Genomic DNA, 14,631 nt, shown 5'->3' with positions numbered 1-14,631 from the left:
AGAAGAAAAAAAAAAATCCAAAGCCTTTTGTTGGGTAGAACTTATATTTCCATGTATTTTCAAACAGTCAATTGAAATCTGGGAGGAAAGGGGGGAAGCAGAGGAAGCTGGCAATGAGGTACACACAGTAGTTAGAAGCTCTCAAGTTAAGACATGTCTATTAAGAACTTTCTGGCTGTGAGTACAAACTGACTTCAGCTGAGTTTCTTGCTGGAAAAAGAATGTTGTTTGGTACTTTATTTCAACATTGGGTACTCCAAGATGGGCAAGTGAGTGGGTGGGTTAACACAACCTGGGGAATCCCTACTAGAGGATAGCCCCCCCCCAAGACTAAGAGCTGAAGGAAGCAAACATACAGGCCTCAGAACTACACCACAAGGAAACCTCAACTTCCTCTCCTCTCCACTCCTTGCATGTGATCAAAACCATTACCTGGTTTATTACTTGAGAGAATTTACAGGTATCAGAAATCAAGTCCCACCAATACCCCTTATGATACAAACTGTAAGCACTTGCTGTAGATATTATACAGGTCTGTTTTCAAAACTCAACATATACCAACGTTGTAATGTGTGTTGTTTTTTTTTAAGGTATTTCAAAGAGTCTGACAGGATGCTTATTCACAAGAATGCACCAGAAACACAGGAACTTAAGCTCCCCAGTGCAACCTGTCCCCCTCCCTGCACAGTGAGGCCACGGCACTGGCTTGGCCCACTAGACGGCCACCATGCACGAGCCCTGTGCACTCAACAGTAGCTGATCACAACGTGGTTTGACACCCCTACCCCCCTCCCTCAGCAAACCTATTCCGAAAGCCCCGCCAGCTCTCAGCAGATACTTAGAACTGTCCAGACCTGCTTTCCTTAAAGCAGCCAGGTCTGAAGCATGTGGCTAAGAATCCTGTGATCCCAAGATTTGGACCAATACAGCGTCCCCCTCCCCCTGGCCTCCACTGGCGCTCTCCCTTGTCACTCTCCGGCAAATCACTGGGGAAAACGGGCGGTCAGGAGATGTCAGGCCCAGGAGTGAAGAGAAGGGACAAGGGACGAGGACAGGCAGGAGGGAGTTTGGGGAAAATACGGGGCTCGGGGCTCAAGTGCGACAGCGCCACGTCTAGAGTGGATGGACCTCCGAGGAGGGTCCGGAGGGCCGGAGGGAGGGAACGGGGCAGGAGGGGAGGAGTGGCTGGCAGGCCTGGCCCCCAGGCCACGGGGAGCCCCGCTAGATCCGGGCGGGAGGCCGGCGGAAGGGGACGCGGAGCGGCGGGGTGGGGGCCGGTGGGGATGGGGAGCCTGGTTCCCCTCCCCCAGCCCGGCCTCCCGCTGACTCAGCCCCACGGCGTCAGTGGCCTCGGCTCCAACTCACAGTGTGCGAGGCCGCTCCGGCGGAGGTGGTAGGGAGGGACGGGCGGCGGGGGAGCTGCGGCAGAGGCTGCGGCTCCGGCCGGAGGCTCCGGGACGGAGGGTCCTAGCAGAGGCCGCCGCGGTCTCCGGCGTCAACGCACAGAGACTGCGGGGGACGAAAGCTCTGCGCAAGCGCGATGCGGCCACCGCTGTCAGTCCGAGTGGGGCGGGGCCAGGGCACCCGCCGTCTCCAAGGCAACCGTGTGGCAAGAGGACAACCCCTACCTCCACTTCGCCTTAGCAACTGGGGCTGGAGGTGCGGGAGAGGAGAACAAGCCCTCTAAATCACCCATAGCAACAAACCCGCCTCATAAACTCCGGCGGTACCGGGTGAACGCTCTTACCTTGTCACCATGGCAACAGGGAACAGCCTCTTCCTTTTTCCTTAGCAACAGAGTAACAATTCCTCCACCCAGTGCAGTCACAGAAGGAACAAGCCTTTACATCAGAGTCAGTAGTACCGGATGACGGGGTCTTCTTTCTTATGGCTTCAGCAATGGCAAACACGGTGACGCGGGACAGCTCAAGCTGTTTGGTCGCCTTTCCTGCGCTATGGTTTCCAAACGCAGTGCTATTCTATTCTTCACGTGCATGTAGTTTTCTCTACCTAGATGTAGCATTCCTTTTAGCCTCCTAGACCTTTACCCCTGAATTGAGCTAACAAAATCGTCTTTTTACACCTATAACTTTGACAGTTTTGTTTGTCATTGTTGAGACAAGGTCTCCCAGCCTGGTGTCATGACTAACTCCTGTAATTCTAAAACTTGGGAAGTGGGGGCAGGAAGATTGCTGTGAGTTCGAGGCCAGCCTGGGTTACAGAGTGATAACCTGTCTCAATAACAACAATAAAACAAAAACAAAAGATGGGGTCTCCTATCTGTAACCTGACAGGCCTTGAACTCACTATATATGACCAACTAGCACTTGATTTTTTACCATCCGAGTTGCCCCTCTCCCAATACATTTGTAGACAGCTCTTGTTTCTTCCTCTGGAACACTAACTGGTGTAGATTCTATTTTTCATAACTAGCTCCTTCTTTAACATGCCCATTCATGTCCTGAATTCCCTGTTCCAAGTCTACTTTGATGGATCGCCTAAGCTCTGGATACCTTCTCTTTCTCCCCATGCCTGGGGTCCTTGGCCCTCTCCAGGCTTTCATTATGCCTAACCGCATTGTGATTTCATCATCTTGGTTCTCTTTGTGCAGGTGGCTTTGGGCTCTCCCTTCTTCAGCCCAGACTCTCATGGATGTTTTGTCACCTCTAAACCCACCTTGTACATACCTCCTTTGTTATACACATTTTATAGTAGTATCCTTTGTTTACACAGCTGTGTCCCCAGTCAGACTATGTGTCGCTGGAGGAGAGGAAGTGTCTTATTCATCAGCCTCAGCATCTAGCACAGAATGTGACACATAGTAAGAGTCCCACTAAATGTTTATGTAATTGAGTCAAATGAAGACAAAGGTTTTCATTCTTCCTCACTTTCTTTGACCTAACTGCCTGGGACTCTCAGTTCACTCTTAATTGTCTATACACATATTTTGTGCTATTCTAGCTCTTCCACTCCCTTAGCTCTTGATCCTAATGCCAAAGCTCTAGTCATCTATTAACCAAGACTCTGGTATTTTCTGTTTCCTGAATATTCCTTTTTTCTATCCTCTCTTCTACACTCTCACAAATATTTCCACTGAGATGTATTTCCTCATTGGCTGCAGACCTCCTCGTCTTTGACTCCTTCACTCTCTATATAAATGCATGCTCTGCACACCTTGCTCTGATTATCTCTCTTTGGCAAACATATCTGGATTCTGCTAGGCTTGTTGACATGCCTGAGATGGTACATTCTCTTTGAGTGACTCAAAAGTCAGTTGTCATAGCCTGATTTTCTCCTCCAAATTTCTCTGTTTAGCTTCCATGAATTCTACCTCAGGACTGCTCCAGGACAGGTGTCAGAGCACCCCAGATGGGTCCATTTTCATAGGGAAAAGGCACATGAATCCAGGCTGTCTCCTTCTATCTAAAATAATTCTCAGGAAAGGATTCTGACTGGCAAATAATTCCCAAGACAAACCATTTGTCAGCAGAGTAGAAATTAGGTTACACTTGTTCCTAACCACAGAATTGGAAAACTGAAGTGGTTTCTAACTGCACCTACAAGGTGCTATAAAAACAGAGAAGGAATTTCAGATTCAGCATATTTTACTCCCCTTTGTGAAGTTCCAGCTCAGCTCAGTGTTTGCAGGTGTAGACTTGAGTAGTATAGACAACCCCTGAGTAATCCTGAGAAGAAAAATTGTAATTCTTGTAGACTTATCTCTCACCACAAGTGAAGAAGAGGATCATTCTACAAAGAACTCCTACTCACCCTTTCCCAGATTATCTGCATATTAACATTTTAAGCTATACCTTTTATCCATTTTTATTTATTTAATTTTATTTTGTGTGTGTGTGTGTGTGTGCATGTGAGTGTTTTGCCTTCATGTATGTAGGTGTACCATGAGCATGCAATGCCTGTGGAGGCCAGAAGAGGGCATAGGATTCCCTAGAACTGGAGTTACAGACCATTGTGAGCTGCCTTATGGGTACTGGGAACTAAACCTGTCCTCTGCAAGAGCAGCCCATGCTCTTAATCGTTGAGCCATCTCTATAACTCCCCCCCTCCCCTTTATCTATTTTTAAAAAAACAAATCACTCCAACTTAGTGGTATAAACAACCTTTTCATTATCTCAATTTCTATGAGATTAGGGAGAGTTCATTTGGATGGTTCTGGTGTTTTTAGTCAATGGTGGCTGGGGCTTGCTGGACAGCCCCCATCTTCATGTTATCTCAGAGGTAGTTATGCTTCTCCTACCATGTGGTGGCTTCAGGGCAATTAGACTATTCAAATGGTAGCTGAGGTTTCAGTGGAAGATGTTTTAATGAAGAGAAGAGCCATTTCCCTTTTTATAACCTAGCTTCAAAATCTTATGCTTGAGCCATGTCTGATCAGTTGAAAAAAAAAGCACGATGGCCTGCTTAATGTCAAGGGGAGAGAACATAGATCCCATGTCTCAGTGGAAGAAAGGTCAAAGTCACAAAATAAAAGTATGGATTTGTTTGTATGTGTTATATATGTATGTTTATGTGAGTATATGCACATGTGTGCACATATGTGCAGAGGCCAGAGGTCAATATCAGTTGACTCTTTCAATTTCTCTCTACCTTATTATTATTATTATTATCATTTTTTGAGACAGGGTCTCACTATGTTGTCCTGGCTGGCCTAGAATTCACTAGATCAGGATGGACTCAAACTTACGGAGATCCACCTGCCTTTGTCTCCTGAGTTCTGGAATTAAAAATATGTGTCACATGCCCAGCCTCTACCTTATTTTTTAGAGAAGATCTCTTACTGATCCTGAGGTTCACTGATTGGCTAAGCTAATTGGATGATGAGCTTCAGAGATCCACCTGTCTCTACCATCCCAGCACTGTGGTTACAGACACATGCTACCATGCACAAGTTTTACATGACCAACTCAGGTCCTCATGCTTGTATGGTAGGTACTTTACCAACTGAGCCATCTCCTCAGTCTAAAAAGTGTATGTGAGTGGAAACTAGTATTGAAGTCAATAATTTGGGAAATATAACTTGCCACACATTGATCACAGTTCACATTCCACTCAATGTAAAATACATTCATCTCCAGGACCCCTCCAGGACCCCTAAGTCTCATTCTGTGACAACATCAGCCCAATGTAAATCAGGTCCAATGTGAATATGGTTCTTTGGGTATAGTGCTTTGGGTACAACTCCTGAGTTGTCTGTTAATAGGAAAAGCTATGAAGTCAAGAACCTCATCATCTGCCTCTTACTTATCCAACATACAGTAATGGTTCAAGCATGGGATCATTGTTATAGACATTCTCATTTCAGAAAGGAGGAAAACTGAAGGTGCACAGTGCAGTTACTAGTTCATAATGACTCTGAAATCCAGCCAGGTATACAGTACTAACTGCTTGATTTGGGGCTCTTGCTTCATTTATTTATATAAATGTAAATATGGATTTTCCAATGGGTTATACTTCTATATATATATGTTTCGATGTGTTATATTTTTTGCTTTTTGTGTGTGTGTGTGTGTGTGTGTGTGTGTGTGTGTGTGTGTGTGTGTAGGCTAGAGGGCCATCTTGGGTGTTGTTCCCCAGGTGCCATTCACCTTTACTTTGAGACAGGGTTGAAACTTACCAAGTAGGCTAGGCAGGCTGGCCAGTGAGTCCCAGGGATCCACCTGCCACTGTCTCCCCAGCACTGGGATTACAAGTGTGAGCCACTGCATCTGTCTTTTTAAAAATGTGGCTTCTGGATTGAACTCAGATCCTTATGCTCGCTAGACAAGCACTTCGCTGACTGAGCTATTTCCTCAGCCCAAATTCTTTTGATACACAATACATCATAGCTTTGGGCAATGTAAGAAACTTCAAGCTGTCTGCACTTGTGTCATGCAATGCCTGTGGAGGTCAGAAGAACGAGTCAGATTCCCTGGAACTAGAGTTATAGATGGTTGTTAACTACCATGTGGGCACTGGGAATTGAACTGGGTTCCTCTGCAAGAGCAGCCAGTGCTTTTAACTGCTGAGCCACCTCTCCAGTTTCTAGTCTTTCCATTTCTCATCCATCCATAACACTACTGCCTGAAGGCTCTTTGTACAAGATGAAAAAAAATTTTTTTTTTGAGACAAGGTTTCCCTGTAGCCCCATCTGACATGGACTCACTATGTAGACCACATAGTGGCCTTGAACTCAAAGAGATTCACCTGCTTCTGCCTCCTGAGTGCTGGGATTAAAGGTGTGCCTCCACCATGCCTGGCTACAAGATGAAATTTTTTTACATAAGCCTGGGCTTAAATCCCCATGGCTTTCTCTTGCAAAGTGGCTTATGGGAAATCCGTGTAATTACATAGGGTGGAAGAGCTACAAAATAGGTAATATTCTCTGGGTTTCCATTTTGTTTAGAGAGCAGGGTCTTTATATTGAAATAAATATGTATATGAAGTAGAATGCAAAATCACAAAAGATTAAACTTTTAAGGAAAGCTGGGCCTTAATTTAGGATGGTCTCTACCCCTACCCTATACTGCCCACTGCCTTTAGGGCCACTTTAAAAAATGATTAAGTGCTGGGCGTGGTGGCACACGCTTTTAATCCCAGCACTTGGGAGGCAGAGGCAGGCGGATCTCTGTGAGTTTAAGGCCAGCCTGGTCTACATAGTGAGTTCCAGGACAGCTGGGGCGACAGGGAGACCCTGCCTCAAAAAAAAAAAAAAGACAAAAAAAAAAAAAAAAAGATTAAGTTTGGGGCTGGACAGATGGCTCAGAGATTAAGAAGACTGGTTGTTCTTACAGAAGACCCGGGTTCAAATCCCAGCCCCCACATGGCAGCTAACAACTGTCTGTAACTCCAGTTCCAGGGGATCCAACAGCCTCTTCTGTCCTCCACAGGCATTGCACAACACGGGTGCATTTACATGCAGGCAATATACACACGTAACATAAAAATAATAAAATATTTTAAAAAATGATTAAATTTGAGAAACACTGGCTTAAAGGATGAAAGTTCAGGCTCTTTCACATGGCAGACACAATCTGACCACTGAAGGTATTTCCGTTTCACTCTCCACTCTCTTTATGCCCTTCCCATGTCAACACTTCAAGAAGCTTGGAATTGTCCAAGCACACAATTCTGTTTCAAGGCTGAAACAGAATTATACTATGGGGTCATCTCTCCTCAGGTAAACTTTTACCCAGTCTCCAAGATCACTTTTAGTGTAACCTCCTAGTGTGGCTCTGTCATGGACAGCCCCTCCCCATCCCCCATAACTGGCATTCTTTCTTTTGGCACCAGGTACATCCTTTGTTAAGTCCCACTTCCTGTTACTCTCACTGTTCACACTTTCCCCAGGGGAGGGCCTCATGTTCAAGACCACATTTTTATCTAGCTTTGGATACCCAGGCCCTTGTAACAATGCTGGCTTTTCTGTGCTGTTCCCAGGGTAGTTGGGGAAGTCAAGAGAATGGAAGGAGTCTAAGAACAGTGGTTAATTTTGCTTAGAACACCGTTTAGTTTGGGGGTTCCTTGATCTTTCTGGAAGGCAGAAACAGGGAGGCACTGCAAAACTGGTAACTGTTACCAACTCTGTTCATTATTCATTGGAAACGAGCTAAAAGTAGAACAGGGCACTAAAATAAAATGAATTCCCATAATATAGGAAACCCTTGGTTTTGAACATCTACAAGGGACCCATGTGACAGTATGTAATTTTTGTTAAGGAACAGATTTTAATTACATGACTTGAAGTAAGTGAGTCTTTATTTAGAGAATCATCAACCCTCTACCTACTAGAGCCCCACCAATATTAGGTACAATACTTCTTGATATGTAACTTTACTCTTGGTTCTTCATCTGTGGTTGTGATAGTTGCATGAGATAAGGTGATGAATGAAAATGTTCCACAATGCCGGATATACTGTAAATAATCTAAGGAACTAGCAATGCTATCTAAGTTCCCATTAAAGTCAGGAAGTCACTTGACTCCCCCTCTCCACTCCAGTACACCTTGTTACATTAAATAAGAGCAAATATGCAAATTGAGAATTTGCAAAGGTCTTAAGCCAAGCCTCCTGTCACCAGGAATAACCTACTGTACTCGCTACAACTCTGTCCCAATGACTTAGATTGCACAGTGTCATCCTGCTTTCTATGGAAAGTACTGATATGATGATGAGATGGGTGTTAAAGACATGGGTGAACTTGGATGGCCTGAGGTGATACTGGGACCTCCCCAACTATTCTTTTCCCCTTTCTCAGCTTTTGCATCCTCATCGGCTGCTCCTAGTGTGTGCTTCCCTTCTTTGTGACCAGGCACTTACTCCTCAAAGGCAATCTGTGCAAAGTAGCCTGAGGTAGGGGCTAGCAGTATGGGCTGGGAGTCAATAGATCCAGTGGAAATGCTCAGTCATTCCCTTGCTGGCAAAACAGCAAACTACTTACCTCAGTTTCTCCATTGTACAGTGGGGGGTGTAATAGTAACACCTCAGAGAGTCAATGGAAGGAAGAAAAAAGGTTATATTATTGGATGCTTAGAGAAATGCTTGTCCCCTGGCATTATGAAGTGTTACACCTGACATAGTGGCATACACCTTTGATCCCAGTACTCAGGAAGCAGGAGGATTTCTGTGAGATCAAGGCCAGCCTGGTCTACACAGCAAGCTCCAGGCCAGCTGGGGCACAAACAAATGAGCAAATAAAAAAAGCCTGGAGAGATGGCTCAGGGGTTCAGTATACCTGCTGCTCTTGAAGAGTACCTGGGTTTACTTCCCAGCACCCACATAGTGGCTCACCTGTAACTCTAGTTCTAGGGAATTTGATGTCCTCACACAACATACACATAAAATAAAAAGAAATATTTAAAAATAAATAAAAGAAGTGTTATCACCTTTGTAGAGATCTTCTCAAAGTTCATTACTTCCATGACATATGTATGTATGTATGTATGTATGTATGTATGTATGTATGCATATCCTGCGCTATTGCCTCCCTGGACCCCTTCTAAACATGGCATCATTCCCATTTTCACAATGAAGGCCCAGAGAAGTTAATAACTTGCCTTAGATCACAGGGCTGGTGAATATTAGAAGAGGGCTTTGAATTTACAGCTAACACCAAAAATCCAAACATTCCCCACTGTCCCTATTCATGTTCTACTTTCTGTCCTATAACTATTTGTCTGTGTGTCTTGCCCCCAACACCCTTCTAAATGTAGGAGCTGTCCTTGGTTCACTTTTATACTATCCAGTGTAGGCCCGGCAGATGTTCTATAGGCACATATTAAATGGAAAGTGGGGCATTCACTAAGACAATCAAGAATTGAAAGGTAAACATTGGACACTAAAGTTTGAATTTCAGAATTAAAAAAATATTTTATTTATTATTTTTATTTTATGTGTGTGTGTGTATTGCCTGCATGTAGGTAAGTGCACCCGTGTCGTGCAGTGCCCTTGGAGGACAGAAGAGGATGTTGGATCCCCTGGAACTGGAGTTACAGACAGTTGTTAGCTGCCATGTGGGTGCTGAGATTTGAACCCAGGTCTTCTGCAAGAACAGCCAGTGTTCTTAACTGCTGAGTCATCTCTCTGGCCCCTGAATTTCAGATTTAAAAAACTATTTCTTAAATATTTTTCAGTTTAGTATGCTATAACACTATTTGGGGCATACTTAAAAATTTTCATGTGAAGTTCAAATGTAAGTGAATGCCTTCTATTTTTATTTGCTTAGAGGTTGGATTTAGGCACAACTTCTCCAAGGGTGTTCCAGGCTGGAGAAAGGCTGCCATGGCCCCTCATCCGGCTTGTCTTGCCTTGAGCCTTTCTTGTGTTAGTTTAACTCCGCTATTTTTAAACCAAAGCAGCCTCCAATGGTGAACTTAAAGCGCCATCTGGAGGTTCTTCTAGGCAGTGCTGTGGCCGGGGTTTATCGCATGGGAGCGCCGAAAAGCCCAGGAAAGCAGAGCAGAAGTAGACAAGGAGGTCCGTAGACAGTGGGCGAGGTAGGGGAGGATATACTTTTCTGGTGCTGTTGCTCTGACTCCCTGAAGCTGAAGGCACTCAAAAGGAGCTTACGATCTAGGACTTGACCTTCCCAGAATCCTCTGCTTCTCCAGATGGGCTCTAGGTGTTCTGGGGTTGGCACGGCAGGAAATATAAAACTCTGAAATATAAAACTTTTAGCTCTGGTGAAATCACATTTATCTAACTTTTGTTGTGTGTACATTTAGTGTTATCTGTATGGATCTGTCATTAAATCAAAACCATAATGATTTACTGCCATAGTATTGTTGAAAGTACTGTATTTCAGCTGGGCGTCGTGGCGCATGCCTTTAATCCCAGCACTTGGGAGGCAGACGCAGGCGGATCTCTGTGAGTTCAAAGCCAGCCTGGTCTACATAGGACAGGGAGACCCTGTCTCAAAAAGAGAAAGAAAGAAAGAAAGAAAGAAAGAGAAAGAAAGAAAGAAGAAAGAACTATATTTCTCCACTGAATCATCTTGAAATTTCTACCAGAGTTGTTAGAGGCCAGAACCTGGGCCCTGGCACCCTAACAAACTAGGCTCAGCCACCACTGCCAATATGCCAATTAAACAGACAAATAATAGTGAAAGGCAGAGAAAAATTTATTCAATATGACCATATCGGGAAGAAGAATAAATAGGTCCTTTGGTGCTCCAAGTCCATCTTTGGGGTACTGACATGAGGTTCAAATAGAAAACAAGAGGTATGCATAACTAAACTGTTCTGGTCAAGGTGTGATTTTGTCCATTACTGACCCATCATTGACTTCTGTTCCTGGCTCGCAAGTTTTGCAAGTTGTCAACATGGGATGAAATCTTTTTTTTCTCTTTTTCTTTCTTTTTTTTGGGGGCGTGGGGCTTTTTGAGACAGGGTCTCTCTGTAGCCCTAGCTATCCTGGAACTCACTATGTAGACCAGCTGGCTTTGAACTCACAGAGATCCACCTGCCTCTGCCTCCTGAGATCTGGTATTAAAGGCTGCCACCATGTCCGACAAGAGTAGGAATGCTTCTCTACATGGTATGAAATCTTTTTGCATGAGACAAGTTGCCGTCTGGCTGGCATAAGAGTCCCAGGCTTTTCCTTTCCCAGCATAAGATTCCTGGGGAAATTTCAATTCCTTGGAGTCCATTGTCTCAATAGTCTGATGGCTGATGGGAACAGTGTCTGTCCTTAGAACATCTTTGCTCCTGCCAGGATGGGTACAGTATTTGCTGTAGTTTGGATATGGTTTGAGTGTGTCTCCCAAGGGCTATTGTGTTGTAAGCTTTGTCCCCAGTGTGGCAGTGATGTGGTGGCACCTTTAAGAGGGGAGGGGTACCCTTCCTGAGATCATATACCTCCCAAAGCCCTTCCTCCATGCAGTCACTTACAGAGCCTTGACCATGTAGCCTGCCCACTTTTCTGAGTTAGAGATCTTTCCCTTCTAGCTCTCTTTTCTTTCAGATACAGGCTAAAAGCCTAAGCATGCTTTCTCTGGCTCTCTGTTTTCCCCAGCTTTCTTACCTCTTCCAGTTGCTTGTCGAGCTCCACTGCTGAAAACCTGCCTGCTTTCTTGGAGCCTGCCTCAGAAGACATGACTTCCTCTTCTTCATCTTGGCAGTTGACAAGATTTACAGCTTGCCTGCCCTGTTGTTTTTCTCTCAAACTTCAATAAAATTGTCCTGGAGCTTCTTTCTGAATCTGTTTTTAAATATTTTATTGAGGCAAGGAACCAAGAAAAGGAACCCCAACTTCCCTGGTAACATAAAATATTTATGCTCTGGAAAGCAGTATCTTTGAGTACTTTGTGATTTATTTGTACTGGGGTAATATATACAATAAATAAGGGGGAGGGGTGTTGTGTCATTCAATAGGAAATCTCTTAGCTGATACTATCTTTACAAAATGGTAAAAAATTAATGAAAATTTAGGGCTATAAAGCCCTAAATTACTGTAGGATTTTGAAGTGCCTTTTGGATTAAGTTTAAATTCTTTCATGATACTAAATTTTTTTTCATGTTTGAATTCTTGGGAGAAATTGGAAACTATAGTAAAACTAATCGGAAAGCTTCCTTCTTGCTTCAGATTAAATAATGATGGAAATAGTTTTTTTTCTGTTTAAGTGATTAAAGCTTAATTTTTACATGACATAGTGCATGTCTTCTGTAATATCCAAGTAAACATGATAGGATAAGGACCAAAGCTAATCCCCCCCCCAATAAAGGAGGGAAGGTATAGGGGAAGGTAATTAGGTTACTGGGGGCTCCATCCTCATCCTTCCCCTTGTTGAGTTTTCAGAAGTTTCCTTGCCTCTCTTGGCCACAAGACAATTCCTGCAGAGGGTCTTAGTTTACACCCAAGTATAAAAGCAAGCCTGTACTTTTTTAGTCTTTTTGGGGGGGGTGTTTTGAGATAGGGTCTCCCTGTAGCCCTGGCTAGCCTGGAGCTTGCTATGTAGACCAGGCTAACCTCAAACTCACAGAGATCCGCCTGCCACTGCCTCCTGAGTGCTGGAACTAAAGGTGTGCGCCACCACACTTGGCTACAGTCTTTTTTAAATTGAATTTTTATGTAGTTCATACAAAACATCTTAATCATCTTTATACCTGCTCCCCCATCTGGACCTCACAAGTCTGTACTTTTAATAGTTAAGGAACTGAGATGTGACAGTCATCAAGGGGCCATTTGCCATTTCACCTCCTTCTGTGTTTGGAGCTTTGTAGATTCTGCACCTGGGGGGTCTTCCCCCCCCCCAACAGCGTTGTACTGTGGTCATGGCAAGATCTTGTGCAACATGGTTCCTGATCCTGATAGCAGAGGATCGCCAGGTGAAGCCATGGGAAAAAACTTGGTAGGACCCATTGGGGTCCTACTTTCCACTGCTATTGGGATGCTGTGGATCCGTTCATCATGTGTTTAGTTCAGTGTTTTGCCATATAAGGTAGCATTGTAAACTTAGCTCCTTTTCCCTACCGCTTAGATTTTTCTTATATAATTTTTTAAAGCAATTATTTCATCCTCAAGCCAGACCAGTTTCTCCAGCTCAGTTATTGACACTTCGGATTGGATAATTGTGGCAGCTGCCCTGAGCACATCCCGAGTAGGCTGTTTTGCAGCACTCTGTACCTCTGTCCACTAGATTCCAGGAGCCCTATTCCCATAAGTTGTGACAACAAAAATGTATGTACAAATACTACCCACTAAGTCTTCCAGAAGACAAAACTGCCCTTGGCTGAGAGCTGATGGGCTGAATGGGTTCATGGGCCATTTCAGCTCAAGAGTCTGGAAGAGAATTCCATTTTGCTCAGATCATGCTAAATTGTTATCATCCCCAAAGTACTGAATTTGCTTTAAAAATGGAATAGGACATCAGTTCTTGTGACCATAATACCAGATGAGGGTGTAGTATCTCAAGAATTGAGACTTACAAATGAAAGGCAAATTCCATACCAATACTCAGGAGTTTCAAAACCACAGTGCAGGCATCAAGTGTTCCTGAGGCACAAGGTCAAAACTCCTCACTTTGAAAAGACATTACTAGGCTACATTATGGATGGTTTACCCATGGAGACCTGGCTGTTGAACATCCAACAAACCTCAGGAGTTTCCACATAGCATCTTCCTAAGATACCCTTGATGAGGCCTCAAGTTTTTCTTCTGTGACACCAGGAGTTTTGTCAGATGACCAACTGCTCGTAAGAGCAGTGCTGCCACTGAAGTGGCCTGTCTTACAGGACCCAAACTCCTGGTTCTCTCCAGTTTTCCAGTAGCTTCTTTTCCCTTAGCAGTGAAGGGGTCAAAGCCTTTCTTGAGAAATCTGAAATTAATCTTTCATTGCTTTGAAAGGTTGCATAGTGGTGTTGCTGGAAACTATCAAAAGGGAGGGTAGCCAACACTGCCAAACTTGAGGACAGTTTATGATCAAGATGTGAGCACAGGAGAGGGAGAAATCAAGCTTGGACTAAGCTGGAAACTCCCTGCCACTGGATGGGTGGCTTTCATGGTGCCAAAAGGCAATACGCAGTTGACCAGTGGAGAATTGTCCTCGATAATTCTGGTCAACAATGGACCCTGCACGTTGCACTATCAACATACCAAACAAGAAGTTGCTGTTGGTGCAATAGTGGAATGGAGCCTCTGGTGTGTGTACAATTAACAAATTTTCAATTGGATATAATGCCCACTGCTAGGGGTAGAGCACACATCTGGTACTGTAGACCAGACCAACCCCCTGCAGCAGGGGAGAATACAGGCCCCAGTGGGAAGCCACTGCAGTTGTTTTGTTAGATGGATGTGATGCACCTGCTAAAGTACCTAGTAAGCATTTGTGTTTACACTCATAGGTTAAGTTATTATAGCAGCTGCTGTTTAGATGTTCTTGCTTCTTGCTGTTTGTTTTTATAGTAGATGGAATCACACTGAAATGGGCCAAAAGCCCATGGGAAACTGACCATGCAGAGACATGAAAGTTCAGTCCCTTGCCACAATAGGAGGAAGATCATCCCACACCTACTACCCCCTCCAAGGCTCAGGGACTTTTGTGGGAGAGGCTGGCAGAATGTAAGAGCCCGAGGAAGGGGTGGAATGTTAACTGGAAGTGTACTCTGACCACTATGCTGGCAAGCTATAGTCACACCTC

General features: G+C 44.3%; 1 protein-coding gene across 3 annotated transcripts in view; it reads right to left on the bottom strand.

Annotated features, from left to right (window-relative positions):
- The window catches only part of Mapre3 (microtubule associated protein RP/EB family member 3), a 60,587-nt gene extending 58,974 nt beyond the window's left edge, over nucleotides 1-1,613 (bottom strand). Inside the window, exon 1 of one of the 3 annotated variants that reach the window (XM_008835015.3) lies at nucleotides 1,366-1,613. The gene's annotated coding sequence lies outside the window, so the exon portion shown is untranslated. The remainder of the gene's footprint in view (nucleotides 1-1,365) is intronic. The other 2 variants (XM_029564467.1, XM_008835013.3) reach the window with 2 other exon arrangements.
- Nucleotides 1,614-14,631: the final 13,018 nt, after the last annotated feature.

The sequence above is a fragment of the Nannospalax galili genome, unplaced genomic scaffold (assembly GCF_000622305.1).
Source record: "Nannospalax galili isolate Female #2095 unplaced genomic scaffold, S.galili_v1.0 scaffold517, whole genome shotgun sequence".
NCBI classification, from domain to species: Eukaryota; Metazoa; Chordata; class Mammalia; order Rodentia; family Spalacidae; genus Nannospalax; species Nannospalax galili.
Note: the sequence above shows the minus strand (reverse complement) of the source record. Positions and strands in the feature narration are given on the sequence as shown.